Source organism: Chiloscyllium plagiosum, unplaced genomic scaffold (assembly GCF_037043375.1).
Source record: "Chiloscyllium plagiosum isolate Xiang-an unplaced genomic scaffold, Cpla_swu_hap1 HiC_scaffold_18, whole genome shotgun sequence".
Lineage (NCBI taxonomy): Eukaryota > Metazoa > Chordata > Chondrichthyes > Orectolobiformes > Hemiscylliidae > Chiloscyllium > Chiloscyllium plagiosum.
This window is the reverse complement of record NW_028270156.1, coordinates 14,312,707-14,338,447: the sequence shown is the minus strand read 5'-3', so window position 1 is coordinate 14,338,447 and position 25,741 is coordinate 14,312,707. Positions and strand designations below refer to the sequence as shown.

The window sequence follows — 25,741 nt, the reverse complement described above, 5'->3', positions numbered from 1 at the left end:
GAGTGGCGCCCTTCTATAATGTAGATCCCTACGATTTCAGTGGTGCTACTTATCTGTTCCTCTGAAATTTTACAACTCATTGGTCTGGCTGTTTCAAAAAGTTTTAGTTTGCTGGAATAGACTTTGTCTCCAAACATTCTGACATCTCAATGGAAATGACAAATTCTGTTGGCAAAGAATGTTGCGACATTTTTTAGGGAGAATGGCAGATTTTGTTTGAAGAAAATGTGATGTTAATGACAGCTAATATTCTCACTTGTCAGCACTTTTGAGACAGCTCCACATTCTCTGCAGACAGCATCAAAGAGGATTAAGTTTCAACCTAGTCTTCTGGAAACAAACCCAAAGACTGCCATAAAGATCGAAGACCCCTTTGCTATACACATGGCTTTGTTATTTCTACACATTCGCAGGGAGATATTGAACCACACTTGAGGCTATTCTGATTCTCTTTATGAACATGAACTTGCATTATTCTACCTTCCCAAGTTCTTTCCCTTAGTTTCAAAAGTTTTGAAGTCTTTTTACATTTATTACTATATTGACCACAGCTTTGCTGATATAGTTTGCCCTTTTAGCCAGTTGTTACATTTTTGAACTGCAACCTAATCTAAATTTCACAAATCTCAGTTTCTCTTGAAAATTACAATAATACAAATAATGAAAAAAACTGCATAATAAGGTTGGAATGTGCAGTCATCAGATCAGTCATGGTCTTATAGGATGTCAGAGTAGATTAAAGGTGTCAGGTGATCATCTCCTGCTCCTATGTTATAAATACTGCATCATTTTATTAGTCTGTGTTTTTTATTGTGGACTGAAATGAGGAAAGGACTGTTTGTAAAAAATTAAGGACTGTGCAAGAGATTTCTGCACCTTCTAAGAGCAAACAATTATCACGTTTCCTAAGTGCTGTTTTCACTGTTGTTTGTTTAACAAGTGCAGGAAGTTTAGTTGCAGGTGAACTGGCACCACGAAGCATGACCAAAGTACGATCCAGTCAGCAAAACTATCTGATTGGATTGTGACATGGTGACCTGTTGTTAATGATAAAAGTCTTCTGCCTGCCAGCAACTATGTGATTGGCTCCCAGGTAGCTGAGTAGCTTGTGGGTGTGAACGATATAACTAGAAGCATTCAGACTTCTGGAATGGGAGGTGTCCTTCTCTTTGCAGGAAGCAAATCACCTAACGTCTGAAGAAAGTCACTTATATTTTCCCTCACCAATTGTTATTTGTTTTAACCAATAAGACAGAGGCTTTATCAACTGTGAACCAGTTGCTCTGTGCTTCCTGCAAACAAGTAAAAGAATCTTCCTTAGAGAAGGGAGATCAAGGATTAGCAAATCCTAACAAACTAAAAAGCTTATCTCAATTATCTCCCATGATCCCAGTTTATCCCTCCACCCATGACACCAAGGCTTTTTTAATATCTGTCTATACGTGAGTGTAGGAAGAGTTTATAACTGGTTAGTGTTTTTAACCATTAGATTTATACTTCAGCAGTTCATAGTCATTTATCTGTTGTTAGAATCTATTCATTTGCAATGAGTAGTCTTATTAACTACAGAAATGTGGTCCATGTTTTCTGCCAACCTCTAAAAAAACAGGTAAATTGGGGAATCTTATGAACTTTGATAAAATCTGTAACTTTTGTGATGATCTTGGCCCCCTAATGAGACATGACAATGTACACATGTTCAAATATAGGAAAGTAACTGGACGTATGCAAGTACATACACATGTACAATAAAATCATCAGAATCCCACTCTTTCATTGAGAGAGGCAATGGTGAGGTTGAGAAAGTGGTGCATTCAAGGTACCCTCGAGCAGTGCAAGAAATGAACTCATGCTGTTGGCATCACTGCATTGCAAACCAGCTCAGCTAACCAACTCCCATCAGCACTATGTGTATGTGCTTCTTCTGTTGTGCCCAAGCCAAGATGATGGAAGTGCGATCTAGGAATATAAACAGAAAATGCTGGAGAAACATAGTAAGTCTTGCAGAATCTGTGAAGAGAGAAAAACAGTGTTAACATTTTAAGTCCAATATGAGTCGTCTTCTGAATTTCTGATTTGCATTTCAGACCTTCAGTATCCGCAGCAGTTTGGTGTTATGTTAGTAATCCTCTAGATTCAGAAATAATTTTGTGCAATCCTTCCAGAGACAGGTGAAATGTTAGTTTCTGGAGAATATAGTGAGTAGTACTTTCTTTCTATATTTGATTTGTATTCATGGGTACAACAGATCAAATGATAATCTGTTCTAGCTGTTTAAGAATTCAATAGGTATAAATACTCTTAATATTTAACTCAGCCTCCAGTATGCAGGGTTTTTCAGTTTTCATTCATTCCAGGAGCAGCAATTACTGTTTCATATGCTATTGCATTGTTTTGGAACTTTAGAAAAAAAAAATCAAAACAACAGAAGTTTTAAAGGAAGAAGAACAGATAAAGGAAGTCCATGGTGGGGTCATTTCAGGGGAGAGAGAGAGAGAGAGAGAGAGAGAGAGAACCTGCACAATTACTGCCTTTGCCATTTGAATTCATGTATTGTTGGACATCAGAAAATTAACAAAGAGTGAAGTTCACAACTGATCTTGGAGGAACTGTTGGGCAAAGTTCACAGCACAGAATCAGATAAGTTAATTGTTGTTTTAAGTGTGGCCTACAGAGAATCTGTAGTAGTGAGTAGAGTGGGTTCTTTCTTGATTATATGTTTTTGGAGATATGTCTCTTGATTAAACTTAAAATATAAGCCATAACTATTAATGTAACCTGGGGCAGCGTTTGTAGAGAAATAAGACTGTGTTAATTTCTGGGTTTGTAGATTGTGAAGGAGCAAAAATAGCCTTTAATAGAGTGATAGGTACTTCTTGTCAGATGTGGGAATTTAAAGAGATTAGATTACTTACAATGTGGAAACAGGTCCTTTGGCCCAACAAGTCCACACCAACCCTCCAAAGAGCAACCCACCCCGACCCCTAACACTACGGGCAATTTAGCATGGCCAATTAACCTAACCTGCACCTCTTTGGACTGTGGGAGGAAACCGGAGCACCCTCATGCAGACACGGAGAGAATGTGCAAACTCCACACAGACAGATGCCTGAGGCAGGAATTGAACCTGGGTCTCTGGCGCTGTGAGGCAGCAGTGCTAACCACTGTGCCACTGTGAGTTTAAGGGTTACTGCGGATTATATCTGCCATAAATGCTATTGGCTGTGAATCTTATCAGATCGAATAGATTGGTTGGAGAGACAGTTAGAAGCAATGAGGAATTTGCAACAGCAACAGTATGTGATGGATGGCAGTTATAGGAAGGGGGGAAAGTCTCCGATACAGTCACATAGATGGGTTGACTCCAGGAAAGGTAAGAGAGGTCGGCAGCTAGTGCAGGAGTCTTTTGTGGATATACCCATTTCAAACAGGTAAGCTGTTCTGGAAAATGTAGGGGGTGATGGATTCTCAGGGGACCGTAGCACGAGCAGCCAAGCTTCTGGTATTGAGACTGGCTCTAATGCAATGAGGGGTACGTCGGGTTCGAAGAGATCGATTGTGTTTCTGTGGCCAGCAGCGAAAAAGCAGAATGGTGTGTTGCTTTCCTGGTGCCAGGATCAAGGATGTCTCAGAGAGGGTGCAGAATGTTCTCACAGGGGAGAGGGGCCAGCAGGAGGTCATTGTCCACATTGGAACCAATGACATTGGAAGGGAAAAGGTTAAGATTCTAAAGGGAGATTACAGAGAGTTAGGCAGAAATTTAAAAAGGAGGTCCTCGAGAGTAGTAATATCTGGATTACTCCCAGTGCTTCGAGCTAGTGAGGGCAGGAATAGAAGGATAGAGAAGATGAATGCATGGCTGAGGAGCTAGTATAGGAGAGAAGGATTCACATTTTTGGATCATTGGAATCTCTTTTGGGGTAGAAGTGACCTGTACAAGAAGAATGGATTGCACCTAAATTGGAAGGGGACTAATGTACAGGCAGGAAGATTTGCTACAGCTGATCAGGAGGATTTAAACTAGTAAGGTGGGCGATAGGACCCAGGGATTTAGTGAGAAACATGGTTCAGCGATGGGCAGAACTGGCAGCTTAATTTTCCAGGATACAAATGCTACATGAAGGATAGAAAGGGAGGCAAGAGAGGAGGGGTGGGGAAGGGAGGTGTGGGGGGGGGGGGGGGTGGGGTGGCATTTTTGATAAGGGATAGCATTATAGTTGTGCTGAGGGAGGATATTCCCAAAAATACATCCAGGCAAATTATTTGGGTGGAACAGAGAAATAAGAAAGGGATGATAACCTTATTGGGATTGTATTATAGACCCCTAATATTGAGGGAAATTGAGAAACAAATTTGTAAGGAGATCTCAGCTATCTGTAAAAATAATAGGGTGGCTATGGTAGGGGATTTTAACTTTCCAAACATAGACTGGGACTGCCATACTGTTAAGGGTTTAGATGGAGAGGAATTTGTTAAGTGTGTACAAGAAAATTTTCTGATTCAGTATGTGGATGTACCTACTAGAGAAGGTGCAAAACTTGACCTACTCTTGGGAAATAAGGCAGGGCAGGTGATTGAGGTGTCAGTGGGGGAGCACTTTCGGATCAGCGACCATAATTCTATTCGATTTAAAATATCGATGGAAAAGCATAGACCAGATCTAAATTGGAGAAAGGCCAATTTTGACGGTATTAGGCAAGAACTTTCGAAAGCTGATTGGGGGCAGATGTTCGCAGGTAAAGGGACGGCTAGAAAATGGGAAGCCTTCAGAAATGAGATAACGAGAATCCAGAGAAAGTATATTCCTGTTAGGGTGAAAGGAAAGGCTGGTAAGTATAGGGAATGCTGGATGACTAAAGAAATTGAGGGTTTGGATAAGAAAAAGAAGGAAGCATATGTAAGATATAGACAGGATAAATCGAGTGAATCCTTAGAAGAGTATAAAGGAGGTAGGAGTATACTCAAGAGGGAAATCAGGAGGGCAAAAAGGGGACATGAGATAGCTTTGGCAAATAGAATTAAGGAGAATCCAAAGAGTTTTTACAAATACATTAAGGACAAAAGGTTAACTAGGGAGAGAATAGGGCCTGCTGAAAATGTGTTGCTGGAAAGGCGCAGCAGGTCAGGCAGCATCCAAGGAGCAGGAGAATTAACGTTTCGGGCATGAGCCCTTCTTCAGGAATGAGGAAAGTGTGTCCAGCAGGCTAAGATAAAAGGTAGGGACTTGGGGGAGGGGTGTTGGAAATGTGATAGGTGTAAGGAGGTCAAGGTGAGGGTTATAGGCCGGAGTGGGAGTGGGGGCGGAGAGGTCAGGAAGAAGATTGCAGGTTAGGAAGGTGGTGCTGAGTTCGAGGGATTTGACTGAGACAAGGTGGGGGGAGGGGAAATGAGGAAACTGGAGAAATCTGAGTTCATCCCTTGTGGTTGGAGGGTTCCTCGGTGGAAGATGAGGTGCTCTTCCTCCAACCATCGTGTTGCTATGGTCTGGCGATGGAGGAGTCCAAGGACCTGCATGTCCTTGGTGGAGTGGGAGGGGGAGTTGAAGTGTTGAGCCGTGGGGTGGTTGGGTTGGTTGGTCCAGGTGTCCCAGAGGTGTTCCTGAGAATAGGGCCCCTCAATGATTAACAAGGCAGCCTTTGTGTGTAGCCGCAGGAGATGGGGGAGATACTAAATGAGTATTTTGCATCAGTACTTACTGTGGAAAAGAATATGGAAGATATAGACTGTAGGGAAATAGATGGTGACATCTTGCAGAATGTCCATATTACAGAGGAGGAAGTGCTGGATGTCTTGAAATGGGTAAAGGTGGATAAATCCCCATTACCTGATCAGATGTATCCTAGAACTCTCTGAGAAGCTAGAGAAATGATTGCTGGGTCTCTTGCTGAGATATTTGTATCATCGATAGTCACAGGTGAGGTGCCGGAAGACTGGAAGTTAGCGAATGTGGTGCCACTGTTTAAGAAGGGTGGTAAGGACAAGCCAGGGAACTATCGACCAGTGAGCCTGACGTCCAGTGGTGGGCAAGTTGTTGGAGGGAATCCTGAGGGACAGGATATACATGTATTTGGAAAGTCGAGGACTGATTAGGGACAGTAAACATAGCTTTGTGCGTGGGAAATCATGTCTCACAAACTTGATTGAGTTTTTTGATGAAGTAACATAGAGGATTGATGAGGGCAGAGTGGTAGATGTGACCTATATGGACTTCAGTAAGGCGTTCGACAAGGTTCCCCATGGGAGACTGATTAGCAAGGTTAGATCTCATGGAATACAGGGAGAACTAGTCATTTGGATACAGAACTGGCTCAAAGGGAGAAGACAGGGTGGTGGTGGAGGTTTGTTTTTCAGACTGAAGGCCTGTGACCAGTGGAGTGCCACAAGGATCGGTGCTGGACCCTCTACTTTTTGTCATTTACATAAATGATTTGGATGCGAGCATAAGAGGTACAGTTAGTAGGTTTGCAGATGACACCAAAATTGGAGGTGTAGTGGACAGTGAAGAGGGTTACCTCAGATTACAACAGGATCTTGACCAGATGGGCCAATGGGCTGAGAAGTGGCAGATGGAGTTTAATTCCGATAAATGCAAGGTGCTGCATTTTGGGAAAGCAAATCTTAGCAGGACTTATACACTTAATGGTAAGGTCTTATGGGGGAGTTGCTGAACCAAGAGACCTTGGAGTGCAGGTTCATAGCTCCCTGAAAGTGGAGTCACAAATAGATAGGATTGTAAAGAAGGCATTTGGTATGCTTTCCTTTATTGGTCAGAGTATTGACTACAGTAGTTGGGACATCATGTTGAGGCTGTACAGAACATTGGTTAGGTCACTGTTGGGATATTGCATGCAATTCTGGTCTCCTTCCTATAGGAAAGATGTTGTGAAACTTGAAAGGGTTCAGAAAAGATTTACAAAGATGTTGCCAGGGTTGGAGGATTTGAGCTATAGGGAGAGGCTGAACAGGCTGGAGTTGTTTTCCCTGGAGCGTCAGAGGCTGAAGGGTGACCTTATGAGGGGCATAGATAGGCTAAATAGTCAAAGTATTTTCCCTGGGGTGGGGGGGGGGTCCAAAACTAGAGGGCGTAGGTTTAGGGTGAGAGGGGAAAGATATAAAAGAGACCTACGGGGCAACTTTTTCACACAGTGGGTGGTACGTGTATGGAATGAGTTGCCAGAGGAAGTGGTGAAGGCTGGTACAATTGCAACATTTAAGAGGCATTTGGATGGGTATATGAATAGGAAGGGTTTGGAGAGATATGGGCCAGGTGCTGGCAGGTGGGACTAGATTGGGTTGGGATATCTGGTCGGCATGGACGGGTTGGACCGAAGAGTCTCTTGCAGCCACGGAATTTATTTGGCTTATCTGGTTCAGTTTCTGGTCAATAGTAACCTCCGCAGAATGTTGATAGTAGGCGTTTCTGTGATTGTGGTGACCTTGTATGTCAAGTGGAAGTGGTCAGTTTCTTTCTTGATGAAGAAGGCCTGGCACTTGTGTGCTGTGAAGGTTATTGCCACTCGTCTACCTAAACCTACAGCAGCCACCTAGTCCGGAGACCTGTTGGCATGATATGTCCCACTCTTATGACTTGCGCCATTCTCACCTATCCACTGTCATGTCAGCAATTGCTCTGTGATGTCCTTCGCACAAACATATCTGGATTGACCACCCTTTCTGCTGCCCTTCACTTTGCTGTCTGGAAGGGATCTCTGCAGGTTTTCAGTTTTAATCAAAGATATGCAATACTAACGTGTTCTTTTCAAGGGTATGGATACTTAGTGTGTTGGTGCTTTCATGTCTGAAATTCATAATGATCCTTGATTTGGAGAAGCACAACCACCTGACGAAGGAGCATATAATCTGGACTATAACCTGGTGTGTGATTTTTAACTTAATAATGATCCTTGTTCGGCAAAGGTATCTCAGGGTGAGGGGGAGGGGTAGCGGATGGATGAAAGATGTGTCATGAGTGTCGAGGTATAAACAAGCCGTCAGCTGGCTGAATGAGAGAATAAGTTCAAGAGACTGATTGTTTTGAATGATTCTATGTTGATTGAAATAGGAGAGCCAAAAATCTCTTTATTTTGAGCTTTAGTGTATGTAATGCAGCTCCTGCTTGTTCTAAGTTGTCTTTCCTGATTATTTGTCAATTGACAGTGTATCAGCGTATTTGACTGGGTTCAAAGATAACTCAGTCCTATTTTCATTGAATAAAAGCATTATTCCAGCCTGGCAGATGTTGTAACTAACATCATGACAGTGAGCAAAGCTGACATACTCACACACACGCTTGCAACAGTCTAGCCACTGATTAGATAAGGTAATCTGTAAGTTTATGAATAAAAGTCTTTTTGTCTGTCATACTCCATAATACTGTTCTTTCTTACAAATGGAAACAATCTATCATAAAAACTGACAGAGTCACACATTTCATCCTTGAAATCTGAATTTTACAAGCAATCTGCTTATCCTTGCTTGACCTTAGAAATTTACAAGCAGCTTTAACTTCTTGGAATTCCAAAGAAAACTGCTGAAACATTGGCTCTATAAAAAAAAGGACAGGCCATATCAACCACTAACTATCACAGTTCTGAATTGACCATGAGCACAGTTTAAGAGTCAGCAAACAGAAGTGTAACTCCATAAATAGGTCTCAATCTTGCGAGTTGGCTAGGTTTGGGTTGCACACGTTTTTTGGAGGGATTCCTTCTGTGAGGTAGAGTGAGTTTTCTCACCATTTCTTACCAAACTCATCACATTAATCATCTACCCTGCCTCATTATCGTCCATCATGTCTGAATCTATCCCCATCTTACAATGCATTATTCACCAATCAATGGTTATCGGCCAAAAGACCAACATTCTTTGCACCCGCATCATCTTTAATAGGCTGCTGTGTCCCCAGATAGGCATTCTGAAACTGCCCTGTGCTCAGTTGCAGACTGAACATATCAGAGAAGGAGAAATTGGCACCATGATTCTGAGAGACCCAGAGGTCTTGGTGGATGGGATGGTCCAGAGGAGACATATAGTCCAGAATTCCTGGAGAGGTGACCAGCAGAGGAAACCAAGTAGACCCTGGCACCCTAGTCTGAGGTCACCACCTGGGTCAGTGCCGTCTCTGTGATCCAGAGGAGCAGCCATTTGTTGTGTCATTATCCATTAAATTCATCTCCCATGCTCATTTCCGTCACACACGCTCATTCATTAGAAATCATTAAATAGCATTGAATGTTAAAAATAAATGAGAAAGCTATTTACACATAGAAGTATTAAATAACAATTACAAATCTTTAAAAAATAAAAATAAATCATTACATTTACAGTTAATAAATAAGAATAACATTAGATGGCTAACATGGAAAAAATAATAAAAGCTTTGTAAAACCTAGAAAAGCTTAATTTACATTTATCTTTCAGTGTTTTCCTGTAATGTTTGATTCTGCTCCTGAGGGATGTGCCAATCTACTTGTGGTCACAAAGCTGTGCCCTCTCCTGCCCTGTGTCAGGGTTCAGACGGTATGCTTTGATGGAGGCTTCTGAGACAGGCCAGTCTTGACTGTCAAACTATAAAAAACACTGAGAGGTAACTGAGCATTTCTTAAAGATTGTTATCGTCAGGTATATGTGTTCGGATGCTAATCGGAAATGCTGGGCATCACTGTAGGGATTGGATTGTATACTCTAATTGTTATGTCTAATTGAAATGTCAATATGACTTATTCGCAGGTTATTTTCTTTGTAACATAGAAGGGGAAATAATAGTGGCAATTGAGGAATGAAGCAGCATTTTTGTATCATTGCTGAAAACATAACAGCTTTGAAAACTTAAAAAGTGGACTTTGAAAGAGTTAATCAATAATTCCAAATACTTTGATTAATTCAATTTCACAAACTATGATGGAAATAATTTTAATGTCAAGAGCTACAAGATTATGCATGTGAACAAAATCTAAAGGAACCATAAAAATAAGAGCCTCACATTGGGCAAATAGTGCTCATTTTCAAACTTTGCATGCAGATCCTGTCCTAACATAATTGAACTAACGGTGGTCTTTCAACATAATGGGGTTCACGTAAATAATTTGAACTGCTGTTCAAATTATTATAACTGGAATACATGAATCCCAGTATCTATACTTACAAAAAAGATTTTGCTTTGAGTCGTTATAATTTTAGTTCATTTAAAGTAGTATTTCCTGGTCAATGATTTGACATTACTGCAGACCTTATCCTCTTTGATCTAGAAGCTAGACATTCATCAACAACCTGCTGCAGTGCAGACTGCATGACCTTGAATTTTAATGACCCTTATTTGCAGCAATTTTCTTATTGCATTACCTATGATATGACTTTGCAGAATTGCTGAAATCTTATGTTTGGACTGGAAATTTTAAAGGCCATGCTTATGTTTACAATAATAGAACCAAAAATGTTTGAATTCTGTGGCACAGAACAATTATGCAAGTTATAATAACTTCATCCACAAAGGCATTGAATCTAAAGTTACCCAATTTGAAAACCTTCAGCAGAGACTCTGAGAAACATCTTTAGATTATAACAATCTTGGTATAGAGATCTGTAACTGTTAAAAATAAATGTGGAATCCCCGTTATTAACTGAAAAAATTGTGCTGAAAGATTTTACATTTAAAACAAACACTTTACAATACAAGAATTAAATAAGAAAGTACCATTAACTTATCCCAATATTTTGTAAATGCTAATTTGAGAAGCAAAAAAACTCTCATTTGGACACTCTGCAATCTAAATTTATTTCCACCCAAGTGACTCCCTATATTTAACTGGATCGTATGAATTTCTTCACTTGAGTCCAAAGCAAGGCATTCCACAGCTGTCAGAAATTCACTTTGATTCTCTGCAGTCTCAGATTTAGATTCATAGAGTCCCTAAAGTATGGAAGCAGGCCATTTGGTCCATATCAACCCCTAAAGAGCATACCACCCAGACCCACCCCCACTACCTTATCCCTGTAACCCTGCATTTCCCACAGCTAACTCTTCTAGCCTGTACATCAGCAGACACAATGAGCAATTTAGCATGTCCAATCCACCTATCTTGAACATCTTTGGACTGTGAGACGAAACCAGAGAATCTAGAGGAAACCCACACAGACAGAGAGAATACGCAAACACCATGCAGACAGTCACCCGAGGGTGGAACCGAATCTGGGTCCTTGGCACAGTGAGGCAACATTGCTAACCATTAAACTGCCATGTCACCCATAACTTCTTAGGGTCTTTCCACTGATATCTGCTAGACATCCTTCCAATAACTTAAATTAGTCCACTTCCTAACTCAAGCATAGGCTTCACTATTTTCTTGCTTACTGACTCTAAGTCAGAAATACCCCTGGTTCCTGACTGCTCTCTGCCTCTAGCTCCAGCTGCACCACAGCTCCTAGTAGATTCTTTGTCTGTCTCAAAGCTGACCCCCGACTGAATGCATGTTTCTATGAGATATAACCCAGATAAAACCTAAAACCAAATGAAAAGCATCCCTGTGATATATCCCTGATATCACAGCACCATGGCACCTCCAGGATGTCTCAGATAGATATTTAAATTAATTATCTCCAATCCCAAACATTACTTTTATTTCAGGGAAACCACATGAACCATATGCCTCTACTGAGGCATGTGTCCTTTGACATGTGTCTCCTAAGAAGATCAGAGAGGTAGATCATTGTTTAGTATCCAATATGTTCCACTATGACATGGTAAAATAAACTTTGGGTACACTTTGACATGTCATTATTTTGTTTACCTGCTTCTCAAACTGCACGTATCCATTTATCTTGCAATTGAAAATGTCAATCCCCAAACTAAATGATGTAATCCTTAAGCATATGAATTGTAAAAATAGATTTCCATAACAAGTTGAAAATAATTGTTCAATGGAAATCAGTCCAGTTCCATTTCTGTGAACATTTGCAGTCTAGAAACAGCACTCTATTTATAAGTGATACTTTGTTTACTTGATGGAGTTTCCAGTTCCCAGAGATTTGGTAAAATGACAATTTATAGAACATAGAACATAGAACAATACAGCGCAGTACAGGCCCTTTGGCCCTCGATGTTGCGCCGATCCAAGCCCACCTAACCTATACTAACCCACTATCCTCCATATACCTATCCAATGCCCGCTTAAATGCCCATAAAGAGGGAGAGTCCACCACTGCTACTGGCAGGGCATTCCATGAACTTACAACTCGCTGAGTGAAGAACCTACCCCTAACTTCAGTCCTATATCTACCCCCCCTTAATTTAAAGCTATGCCCCCTTGCAATACCCGACTCCATACGCGGGAAAAGGTTCACACTGTCAACCCTATCTAACCCCCTAATCATCTTGTACACCTCAATCAAGTCACCCCTAAACCTTCTTTTCTCTAATGAAAACAGCCCTAAGTGTCTCAGTCTTTCCTCATACGATCTTCCTTCCATACCAGGCAACATCCTGGTAAACCTCCTCTGCACCCGTTCCAGTGCCTCCACATCCTTCCTATAGTATGGCGACCAAAACTGCACACAATATTCCAGATGCGGCCGCACCAGAGTCTTATACAACTGCATCATGACCTCAGGACTCCGGAACTCAATTCCTCTACCAATAAAAGCCAGTACGCCATATGCCTTCCTCACCGCACTATTTACCTGGGTGGCAACTTTCAGAGATCTGTGTACATGGACACCAAGATCCCTCTGCTCATCCACACTACCAAGTATCCGACCATTAGCCCAGTACCCCATCTTTTTGTTATTTTTCCCAAAGTGAATCACCTCACACTTAGCTACATTGAATTCCATTTGCCACCTTTCTGCCCAGCTCTGCAGCTTCTCTATATCCTGCTGTAACCTGCCACATCCTTCCTCACTGTCAACAACTCCTCCGACTTTCGTATCATCCGCAAACTTGCTCACCCAAACTTCTAACCCCTCTTCCAGGTCATTTATAAAAATGACAAACAGCAATGGTCCCAAAACAGATCCTTGCGGAACACCGCTAGTGACGGCACTCCATGAAGAAACTTTGCCATCAACTACTACCCTCTGTCTTCTTCCATCCAGCCAATTCCTAATCCAAACCTCCAACTCTCCCTCAATGCCATATCTCCGTATTTTCTGCAGTAGCCTACCATGGGGAACCTTATCAAACGCCTTACTAAAATCCATATATACCACATCTACCGCTTTCCCCTCATCAACCTCCTTCGTCACCTTTTCAAAGAATTCAATAAGGTTTGTGAGGCACGACCTGCCCTTCACAAAACCATGCTGACTATCCTTGATCACATTATTCCTATCCAGATGTGCATAAATCCTATCCCTTACAATTCTCTCTAAGACTTTGCCCACAACAGAAGTGAGACTCACCGGCCTATAGTTACTAGGGTTATCCCTACTCCCCTTTTTGAACAAGGGAACCACATTTGCTATCCTCCAGTCTTCTGGCACTACTCCTGTAGACAAAGAGGACATAAAAATCAAGGCCAATGGCTCTGCAATCTCCTCCCTTGCTTCCCAGAGAATCCTAGGATAAATGCCATCAGGCCCAGGGGACTTATCTATTTTCACCTTTTCCAGGATTTCCAACACCTCTTCTCTACATACCTCAAAGCCATCCATTCTACTTATTTGTGACTCAGTATTCACATCGACGACAATGCCCTGTTCCTGAGTAAATACTGAAGAAAAGTATTCATTCAGTGTCTCCCCAATCTCTTCCGCCTCCACACGCAACTTCCCACTATTATCCTTGACTGGACCTATTCCTACCCTAGTCATTCTTTTATTCCTAACATACCTATAGAAAGCCTTAGGGTTTTCCCTAATCCTACCGACTAAGGACCTTTCATGTCCCCTCCTTGCTGCTCTTAGTTCTCTCTTCAGGTCCTTCCTGGCTACCCTATACCTCTCAATCGCCACAATTGAACCTTCACGTCTCATCTTGAGATAGGCCGCACTCTTCCATTTAACAAGGGATTCCAATTCCTTATTAAACCACGGCTCCCTCGCACGACCCTTTCCTCCCTGCCTGACAGGTACATAATTATCAAGGACACTCAATAGTTGCTCCTTGAACAAGCTCCACATATCATTTACACTTGCAGCAAAGCTCATGTTAAAAATAATTGAAAGGATAAATCCAGCAATTACAGACCAGTCAAATAACAGCAAAGTGCTGCGGATGCTGGAAATCTGAAATACAAACAGAAAATGCTGGAGACACTCAGCAGGTCAGCATCTGTTGAGAGAAAAACAAGGTTAATATTTTGAGTTCAAAGACTCTTCAAAGAGAAGATGTTGCCAGACCTGCTGAGTATTTTTTCCAGCATTAAATTCAATTAGAGGGTGATTTTGAGAGAAAGACTTAAGAGAAAATCTTGTTTAACTAACTTGGTTCTTTTGATGTACATGGACCTTTAAAGACATTTGATACAGCATCACACAACAGACCTACAAGAAGTGTTATGGCAAATGGGAAAGTAGCAACATGGAGAAAAGAATAGCTGAGTGAGAGGTAGCAGAGAGTAATTGTTAATGGATATTTTTCAGGCTGAAGGAAAGTTTACAGTGTATTGTCCCATTGACTGGTATCGGGACGCTTGCTTTTCCTGATCTACATTCATGACCTCGTTCTTGGACTGAAGTGGACAATTTCAATGTTTGAGGATGATACCACAGCATGGTAAACTGTGAGGAGGATTCTGTAGAAATTCAAATGGTGGCAGATGACGTTCAATGTGGAGAGCGTGAGGTGCTACATTTTAATTGAGAGAAGAGGAGGAGGCAGTACATAAAAAAAGGGCTGCTACTCTCAAGGCTATGCAGGAGCAGAGATAGCTCGGCATAAGTCTGGATAAGCATTTGAAGCTCACAGTTCAGGCAGACTGTGCTTAAACAAGTATACAGTATCATAGGCTTTATTACTGAGGGCATAGTGTACAAAAGCAGGATTGCTATGGTGAACATATATGAGACATTTGTTAGACCTCACAGGAATATTGTATACACTTCTGGGCACCACACTTTCAAAAGCATATGAACATATTGGAGAGAGTGAAGAAGAGGTTTATAAGAATGCTTCCAGGATGGGAACCTTCAATTATGAAGATAGAATGGTGAGGTTAGGACTTAACATCCTGAGACAGGAAAAAACTTCGAGGAGATTTGAGTTGAAATTTTTAAAATCATGAGAGATCCAGACAGGTAGGAAGGGAGAAGGTATTCCTAGCTGTAAAAGATTCAAGAACCATAGATTCAAAGTGATTTGCAAAAGGAGCAAAGAAAAAACCTTTTCCACTCAGTAAGTAGTTCAGGTCTGGAATGCACTGCCTGAAAGTGTGGTGAAGGCAAGTTCAATCGAGGCACTCGATATTATTTAAGTAGCAATAATATGTAGAGTTATGGAGAAAGGGTGGGAGAATGACACTGTCATGATGTGCATTCAGAGAGAGCTAGTGCAGACACAACAAGTTGAAAAGGTCTCCTGCGGCGCCACAGCAATTCTGTAAGATCTCTGAACTTCATTGGCTCTGACCAGTCGACAATAATCTGAGGGAGAGGCAGCTGGAATAGAGAAACAGCTATCCTGAAGCAAATCCTAATGATTACACATAAAATGTGATTGAACACAGGTTGAAGAGACAGAGTTATTGGAATCTAAATGATACTGGAAGACTCACCTAGCTTGAGCTAGAAAGTCACCAGTGTAACCCTCACATAAAAATAATTCTGAGGAAATTCCTCAGGAATTATCCAGCCAGGAAAATGAAAATGAAACAAACCAACAAGCATGGGAATAGCTTTAGACTGGTTCTAGGAGAAATAAGTGTCCGCTTAGGTGACAATGTAGGTATCACTATGGGTTTGGCTGTTCCAAACGTTAAATGGGAAAACTCTTTTGTAGTTGACAGTTGCCTGCAAAAATTGTGTTTAGATAATGATGATTTTAGTTTGTTTGTTATGTTACAACACAGTGGTGAACCCTTCTGGTAATTAAAGCAAACACCCAGGAAAGCTCACCTCGCCTCGTAATCTGTTAAAATATGAGTCACAGAGAACTCCTAAATTCCACTATTTAAAGAAAAAATTTCAATTTATTCTTAAACTCTAAAAGTGAACATTAAACAACAACTATTCATCACTCTCAGCCTCCTTTGTCTTAACTGCTTATTATTGGCATCCAATTCTATAACAATATATTGTTCCAATAAAGCAATTATTAAAATTACATCAACTTAATTTCAAAACCATACAGCAGCTGTCATCATCAGTGTCTTTCTTCTTCTGGCTGCAGATATCCCTGGGTCATCTTCCTTCTTTTTACTGTGAAGATGAAAAAGGTACCTTTGACAGAGTGTGTTTCAAACTTTTGGGTCTGTCTGTCTGTCTGATTCACCTTATGAATCAGCACTCTTGATAAACTAGCAAAACTCTTATGACTGAAATACTGGATGTTTACTGTATTATCGCAATCTCTGAGACATTTGAGTCGTCAGCTGAGGGTGCAGTGAGAAGACTCTCTGGCAAATTTTACTTAAGGCAAAGTTGCATTATTATTTCAGTGATTTGTGCTGTAAATAAACTATAATAGGGATGTGTATACCCTTTATATTATATTTCTATTACTTAAGTGTGGGCGGCACGGTGGCACAGTGGTTAGCACTGCTGCCTCACAGCGCCAGAGACCCGGGTTCAATTCCTGCCTCAGGCGACTGACTGTGTGGAGTTTGCACATTCTCCCCGTGTCTGCGTGGGTTTCCTCCGGGTGCTCCGGTCTCCTCCCACAGTCCAAAGATGTGCAGGTCAGGTGAATTGGCCATGCTAAATTGCCTGTAGTGTTAGGTAAGGGTAGATGTAGGAGTATGGGTGGGTTGCGCTTCGGCGGGTTGGTGTGGACTTGTTGGGCTGAAGGGCCTGTTTCCACACTGTAAGTAATCTAATCTAATCTAATCTAAAAAAAGTGTGTGTGAATCTCTTGATCAACCCGCATACTCCTGGTCCCATAGGTGCTGGTTTGTTGTATTGGGTCTCTACAGACATTATAACAAATGTTTACATAGTACCTTTCATGATGTCCAGATAACTAATGACATTAATTGCCAATGAAGTAATTTGGGAATATCATCGTTGTTATAAGGGCTCCCTCCAACATGTCCTTCTTTTGCTGCAATTAACGACTCTCCATCTCCATTGTGATTTGTGGAGCCCTCAAGCAGGTCCAACCATTTCCTGCACTTTTACCTTCACCCCTTCCCCTCCCTCCAAGAACAACCACAGGTTACCCCTTGTCCCCACTTTCCATCTGACCAGTTTCAGCATTGAAAGATTACACCATTTCCATCACCTCCAGCAGAATGCCACCACAAAATACATTTTCCTGTCTCTCCCACTGTCAGCAATCAGCAGGGACTGTTCCCTCTGTGAGACCCAGTTCAATCCTGTATCACATTTCCCCCTCTCTCATACATATGCAGAAGGTGCAACAATTGCCTGTTTACCTTTTCCCTCCTCACCATCCAAGGTCCTAAACTCACCTTCCAGAGCAAGTAGCAATTTTCTTTCACTTTGTTCAATCTAGTCTACTATATTTGCTGCTCGCAATATGGTCTCCTCTACATTGGTGAGACCAAACATAGGCTGGTTGGAGAACTTTCACAAGGTATTGCTCTCATCACAGCTGACCTATTTTCTACTTTTCACACCTATCACTAACACCTATTTTGCACCTCAATCTGTCCTTTACTACTACTAGTAATCCCTTTGTCTTCTGGTTACCATCTAATCTATTTACTCCTCCTTCCACTTTGTCAACAGTATAAAAAGATAATTTTCCAGTTCCCTTCTGTTCTGAAAAATAATCACTAGATTTGAAACATTAACTCTGTTTCTTCTTCACAGATGCTGTCAAACCTGCTGAGTTTCTCCAGCACTTTGTGTTTATATTTCAGATCTCCAGAATCTGCAGCATTTTGCTTTCTTTCCGTCATATTGACGTTCAAGACAACTTGGAACTAGTTCAGAAGTAAAATTGGAGGGAGGGCAATTACATTAATTAAACTCATTTACAAGCTTACATTGGCTTAGAAGTTAGAATAGGATTTGAAGGAGGCTTTAAAACATGACTACAAAACAAAATTACAGCTGTCTTAAATGCCCATAATTTAGCACAACATGTCTGGGACTTGTTTATATATTCCGTTATAAAAGTTGCAACAATTTTAGTTTCACAAGAAGCGCATCTTCATTTACTTTATGAAGGAAAAGGATGAAAACTTATAATGTGCATGCTCAGCTGTCACAACTGTGTGCTTTTTATTTGTACCTTTAACTTTCAACAGCTGGTAAATGTTCATTATGTATACATACAACAAAACAATAGAGGAGATGTTAATATAGTGGATTCAAATCTCACCATAGCAAATGGTAAGACTTAAATCCAACAAATTCTGCAGTTATAAGTTAGTCCAATGGTAACTGGACAATGACCACAGAACAATTGTCAGAATAACCCAATTTCAAATTCACCAATTTTCTTTTAGTGAGGCATATCTATTGCCCTGTGTGGGTTCTTACCTGGAGCTCATCTACTCCATCTAATTCCACTTTTAATTAGTTTTTCTTCCTTCACAGCTTCTTTTCCTGATTTTAATCTACTTATCTTCTGTATGCCTAGTGTAGTTAAGGACCTAAGAAGGACTGCAATGTTGAACTTTTAACTTAATTTCTTTATTTTTCTACTTTATATTAAGAAGGACTTTAAAGTTGAATTTTTAACTATGTTTCCTTTTTTTATGTTTTGTACATTTTGTCATTAGCTACCTTTGTACCTAGGAGGGCAGTGGAGGTCCAGTCTCTGGATTCATTTAAGAAAGAGTTGGATAGAGTTCTCAAGGATAGTGGAATCAAGGGTTATGGAGATAAGGCAGGAACAGGAAACTGATTAAGGATGATCAGCCATGACCATATTGAATGGTGGTGCAGGCTCAAAGGGCAGAATGGCCTACTCCTGCACCTATTGTCTATTGTCGAGAGATCGAACCAGTGCAGGGTAGAGCGAAAGGGTGAGCCTGATGCGGAGGAAAGCAAGATAGTGTGGGGGGAGAGCAAATCCAACCCAGATGAGAGTGAGCCCAATGCAGGGGATATCGTGCCCAGTGCGGTGGTAACAGAGGTCCCCTAGCATTGGCGGCAACAACAGGAAGAGCAGCAGCCTGAATACTCCAGGCATCTGCAGTGGCAGTGAGGATCAAACCCAGCACAGAAGAGATCGAACACTTGTAAGGAGTGCAAGACTAGCATAGTTATGCACTTAAGAAGGACTGCAATGTTAAACTTTTAACTTAATTTCTTTATTTTTCTACTTTATATTAAGAAGGACTTTAAAGTTGAATTTTTAATTATGTTTCCTTTTTTTACATTTTGTACATTTTGTCATTAGGTACCTTTGTACCTAGGAGGGCACCAGGAATGCTGACATTGTAAACATTTTACTGTACTCCTGTATTCCCATACTTGAGTATGCATGACAAGAAACCTAATTCTAGTGTGACTCCAGACCCGCTGCAACATGGTTGAATTTGAACATTCGAAGAATTGGCAAAGCAAACCATTCAGTTCCAGCAATAAATGCTAGCCTAGCCCATATTCCATGAACAAATAAAAAAAGTTCTAAGTTCAGGTCCTTCTTGCCACAGAGCTCTGTTACCGTATGTACTTGAATAATGGCAGAATTTTTTTGACTACTTTTTAAGGTTAAATTTATGGGGTCGACTATTACATGGATACTACCTCTGAGTAGCTGAAATTTATGCCCATCAAAATTCATACCCTATCATTAGCAGAAGCCTAATTGATCTCTAAATGAATTTTTAAAAAGCAAATTATAGTAATTCTAAAAACCCAGAGCAGAACGTAACAGCCAGCGGACTGGAAGACCGGGAGTGGGGCGGAACAACCGGCAGACTGGAAAGCTGGAGCGGGATGTGACGGCCGGCACACTGACTCATAAATGTTGATCTGTTAACTGTGAAGTTTTACACGAAGTATATGGAGAATTCCAGGTTATTTGGCCAAAAATAGGGCGTTGACTTTTACATGAGATTGACTATTATTCAAGTATATACGGTATATCATTTTCAAACAGGCTAATTAAAATACTTCCTTTAAATATTCTACACCAAGAATTGAAGAGGGACATTTAGAAACTCAATTTCTTGCATTGATTTAGGACGGATGTCATTTTTCAAACACATATACATGCTTCTGAAACAAATATATCCAAACAAATCAGACTTTTAACTCAAAGTCCTTCAACAAAACATGTAAAATGTACATCAAACACAAAACAATTGGAGAATTTCACTCAGCATTTAAAGAATTTATAAGAGCAATGAAACTTCAAATGGAAAGGCTGTACAGAATTAACCACATCCCCTCACAACTTCATGGAAAATTTAAACCACAATTGCTTTTAATACCATTTCCAATTTATCTACAAGCTGTTCATTGGGAACAAAAGTTAATACGATGTCTTTGACAGATTGTAGCATCATTCTTTTCCTGACTTTATCAAGGTATACTCAAAGCTTATTTTATTTTTGCCATACCTTATAACTAGCATAGCAGATGAAATGTTGCACTGGGTTTGATGACAAGGAATTAAAAAGAACTGCAGGAAAGTTTTACTCAGGTTTTATCATATCCACAACATGTTAGCTTAAATATAATGGTTGATTCATTATATATTTAAAATGAACTTAAAACTCCCCTCAACAATCCTTTCCCCTTAAATTGAGATTCTAAATGTCCCTCTTCAATTACTTGGTGTAGAATATTTAAAGCAAGTATTTTAATTAGCCTGTTTGAAAATGATACACCATATATACTCAAGTAATAGTTAATCTCATGTAAAAGGTGTATACTATAGTTCACCTTTATCCTGAGACTGCAAATCAACTGTTACCCGGTATCAGAGACCACTAGTGCTGGAGAGATGATGGGAGGGAGGGAGAATTATAGTGAGGGAGAGAGAAAGAAGGGGAGAAGGGGAGAGATGGAAAGAGGCAGAAATTTAGTTGTGGGAATTGAAATGAGAATGCTGGCATTCAGTGGGGATTGCAATATTGAAGAAGGGGGAGGATACTCAATATATAAGCGGGTGAGGATGATAGAGCAAGGAAGGAAAGGGGTCATGCAGTAAAAAGAGAAATTGCTGAAGATATTGAGCAGGTCTGGTTGTTTCTGTGGGAAGAAAGCAGTGTTAATGTTTCGAATCCACTGACTCCTCATCAGGGGTCATGTAGGATTCAGAAGCTCTTCAATTACAAGCTGCTTCCATGAGAGGACAGTGCAGTCCTAGACCTGGCACGTTTTCTTGATGTACTTGGGTCTTGGGGAGATAAAGAGGACAGGTAAAGACTTAGATCAACAGGTTGGGTGGGGATTTGATGAAGTGCAAGGTCTGTGAGGTTAGTGGGGAGAGATACGAGGAAGGACATATTAACACATCTTCTCTGCAACAGCCCATCCACCAAGACCTCCAAGCCCCATCTGCAAAATGGGAGACTGATTTTCTTTTGTCCATTCTGCCACATCCAGTGCGAATGATTGCAACTGTGCAGAGCAGCTGTGGACTGACTTGTGCTGCGACCTTTTAAGTATGGTGCCAGTGGCAGGGATGCCAGTATATTCCCAGATATGATCAGTTTAGGACATCTGGTCGGCGTGGATGGAGATGGACTGAAGGGTCTGTTTCTGTGCCGTAAACTCTATGACTCTATCTCCTGTCAGTGGTTAGAATATCCAACTACATTTTTAGATTAGATTCCCTACAGCGTGGAAACAGGCCCTTCAGCCCAACCAGTCCACACCGACACTCTGAAGAGTAACCCACCTAGATCTATTTCCCTCCGACTAATGCACCTAACATTACGGGCAATTTAGCATGGCCAATTCAACTGATCTGCACATCTTTGGACTGTGGGAGGAAACTGGAGCACCCGGAGGAAACCCACGCAGACACGGGAAAATGTGCAATCTCCACACAGACGGTCACCTGAGGCTAGAATCAAACCTGGGACCCTGGTGCTGTGAAGCAGCAGTGCTAACCACTGAGCCCCTGTGTCGCCCTGTGGAAGAATTCAGATAACAGGAGTTTGGGACAATCATGCAAGAAAACTTGCTCAGCCTTGAGAGGATCTCTCCATGTTACTTGACGAAATTAACATTTAGCCAAACTGTGGTAAGACTCAGCCCAGGAAGTTTTAAAAGAAACTGTAAATTGCAAACGCTTTTACCTTTCTGTTTTTACCGACGTTTCGGGCAAAAGCCTTCATCAAGAATCAAAGAGTGTAGAAAAAATTTAAGTTGAGGGAATTCATGATGCAATGTAATAATTGTTAAGTATTGGTGCATTCACAATATTTTTCATTTGTTAAATATTTTAAAGGAGATTCAAATGAATGATATTCTGTGTGTGACATCTGAGTTTCTTTAGAATTTCTAGAGGAAAAAAAAGAGGACGTGCTTATTGAAACTTGTGAAGTTAGCAAATTCAGCAAATACACAAGGAATATCCCATGATTCCTGATGAAGGGCTTTTGCCCAAAACGTTGATTTTCCTGCTCCTCAGATGCTGCCTGACCTGCTGTGCTTTTCCAGCACCACTCTAATCTAGACTCTGGTTTCCAGCATCTGCAGTCCTCACTTTTGCCTTCCTGTTTTTAAACCGCTCACCAATCCACCTCCACTTCTTTAAAAACTCAATACCTGTACCTGCATGTCTTTGTTGTTAAGTTTTATTGTGTTTCTCAGGTCAGGAAGGAAAACTTACTCTCTTTCACTCAAGATAACCTCGGAATTTGTTCTCTTTCAGTTGTGATCTTATCATCAAAGCTTAATGAAAGTGTGATATCTTTGTGCAAAGAAGATTTTAAAAATATTTGTTGTGATCACCCAAAAGGATGTTAAAAATAAGGAAGAGAGCTATGACCAGACAAGCATTACAACCAGTCAGTACATGGGAACCTCCAAAATTAATAAGAAAATAACCAGTTAATTTGTTCTGGTGGCAACAATTGAAGGATGATTGTTGATCAGTCAGTCATCAAACAAGATGAGAAATAAATTGTGCAACAAAATAAAATTTAAACAAATACATAATTTTAATGTAAAAATTAAACAATTTGATACCATTCTAAATTTTGGTTGGGCTAATAAAATGTCAGAAATGTGCAATTATTTTTAGTGAAACATTTGTTTGCAATCTAATCAGATGGCTTTACAAGACCAGCTTTAGTTCAAAGGTTGATGTAGCAATGAGCCTGAACAAAAGCTGTTTACGATATAAATGTAGTTTTTTTTGTCTATGAGTAAATTAAATAAGGAAATGGCTAATTGCTGCTTGAAGGCACACAGGAGATGATGTGGCAGCATTAGTTAAAGCAGGATTGTTAAGATGCAATTGGGCTCCAGGCCATGTTACATATACGGAAGACAGCAATTTGAATTTGTCAGCAATGCTATTTTAAAAGTAACTTGTAAACAGTGAACAAAAGCATCAGTAAATAAATGAACCACATGATGTGATGTATTGTACAGACAAGGAATGTCCCATTTTTTGTGTGTTTGCTGAATTTGCTAACTTCCCAAGTTTCAAAAATCACATCCTCTTTTTCTTCCTCTAGAAATTCTAAAGAAACTCAGATGTCACACACAAAATATCATTCATTTGAATCTCCTTTAAAATATTTAACAAATGAAAAATATTGTGAATGCACCAATAGTTAACATTATTATTATGTTGCATCATGAATTCCCTCAACTTAAATTTTTTCTACAAACACTCTGATCTGGCTGGTTCCCAGTCACAGCAGATTCATGTCTATCAATGGAGCAATCAAAATTCTGGAAAACCACTGCAGCCATCTCAAGATCCTGAGAAGCAGACCATCAGGTCCAAAGATTTGGCAGCATTTGTGGAGAGAAATCAGAGAATAAAATAGAATATGCTTTATTGTCACGTATTCCATATAAAATACAGTTAAAAATATGCACAGTTGCTGTACATTGGCACCATTCACATGAACTTAGAATAAAATTTTAAAAATTAACTTAAAGAGAGTTCTTTGCTGCTAAAGCATGCCACTGCCAGAGTACCGCTCTGGGCTTCCCAGCCCATGCCACGCTACTGCTAGGTGCCCACTCCACACGGAAGTGAGAGTCCCATTCCAAGTTTCCCAGGCCGGCTGAATGACTCTGTAGCCCTGCTGCCTCTGAAGACTCTGCTGCCGCTCCAGACCCCACTGAAGCCACCTTCTGCCAAAGGACTCTCTTTGTCAGATAAGTTTGAAAAAAAAAAGGGAAGAAGAAAAAAGGTGAAGAAGGAAAAAGAAAACAAAAATGCAGACAAAGAGGACAAGCCGGGGCACAATACGCGCCTACTCCGTCACCAGAGTTAATGTTAACTCTGATTTCTCTCCACAGATGCTGCCAGACCTGGAGTGTTTCCAGCAATTTCTGTTCTTGTTACTGCATTTGTCAGTTCCTAATCACACTAATTTAAATACTTTTTCTTTATTATTAAGCTCCTCACTCTCAGTTGCCTCTTATTTCCCTATTGCTTCTGGCATGTTTTCCTGGTTTTCTATTGTGAACACTCATACAAAATATTACATTGCTTAATGTTAAGTAGTATTTAAAGATGCATTTGCAATGCCATGGTAGACAAGGCTATGAGTCAATTGTTGGAAAATGGGATTACAATAGTTAGGTGCTTGTTTTTGACCAGTTCAGACTTGATGGACCAAAGGGCCTTTTTCTGTGTGTAGACCTCTTTGCCTCTAATATCATTTCATTTTCCTCTAGTAACACTTCTGTATTACTGGAGGAACCCATGTTTACTTTTGCTGATCCCTTCCTTTTAATATACTTACAAAAGCTCATACAATTTGCTTTTAAATATTGAAATTGCCAGAGAGACTCAGTCAGTCTGGCAGCAGCTGTGGGAGGAAATAGAACTAATGTTTCGAGTCTGATAACTCATCATCAGAACTGGAATTCTCAGTTTACTACCCAAATTTGCAACATTTTAATGTTACACTATTCTTAACTTCTTCAGTCTGCCACAGTCAGACCAATGTTCCCATGAAGGTTTTAATTTCTTAAGCAGGTATGTTCATTGAAAATTATGATTTATTTATTTAAATGTTCACCATTGCCTCTCTGCTATTAGATCTTTGAATCTAATTTCTCAATCTACCTTATCTAATTCACTCCCACACATAGTACAATTGCAACATTTAAGAGGCATTGGATGGGTATATGAATAGGAAGGGCTTGGAGGGATATGGGCCGGGTGCTGGCAGGTGGGACTAGATTGGGTTGGGATATCTGGTCGGTATGGACAAGTTGGACCAAAGGGTCTGTTTCCATGTTGTACATCTCTATGACTATGTTATTGACATTATTTAGTTGTACAGACATGGCTTCGGATGCATCACTCATTACGAAATTTCTACATATTAGGATGAGTCTTCCCCAGTAGACCCTTTCCACTTAGATTACTAATTAGCTCTGTCTCATTACACAATACTAGATATAAATAGCCTGCTTCCAAATTATTTCCTCAACTTCTTGTTCTGGACAACTGTCAGTAGTGCATTCTATGAACTAATTCTCCAATCTACTTTTCATTGCTGTAAAATGGCAAACAGTT

At 40.5% G+C, this 25,741-nt stretch overlaps 1 protein-coding gene across 1 annotated transcript in view; it reads left to right on the top strand.

Moving 5' to 3' along the window:
* The window catches only part of bbox1 (gamma-butyrobetaine hydroxylase 1), a 346,924-nt gene that overhangs the window by 313,603 nt on the left and 7,580 nt on the right, over nucleotides 1-25,741 (top strand). The window lies entirely within an intron of this gene.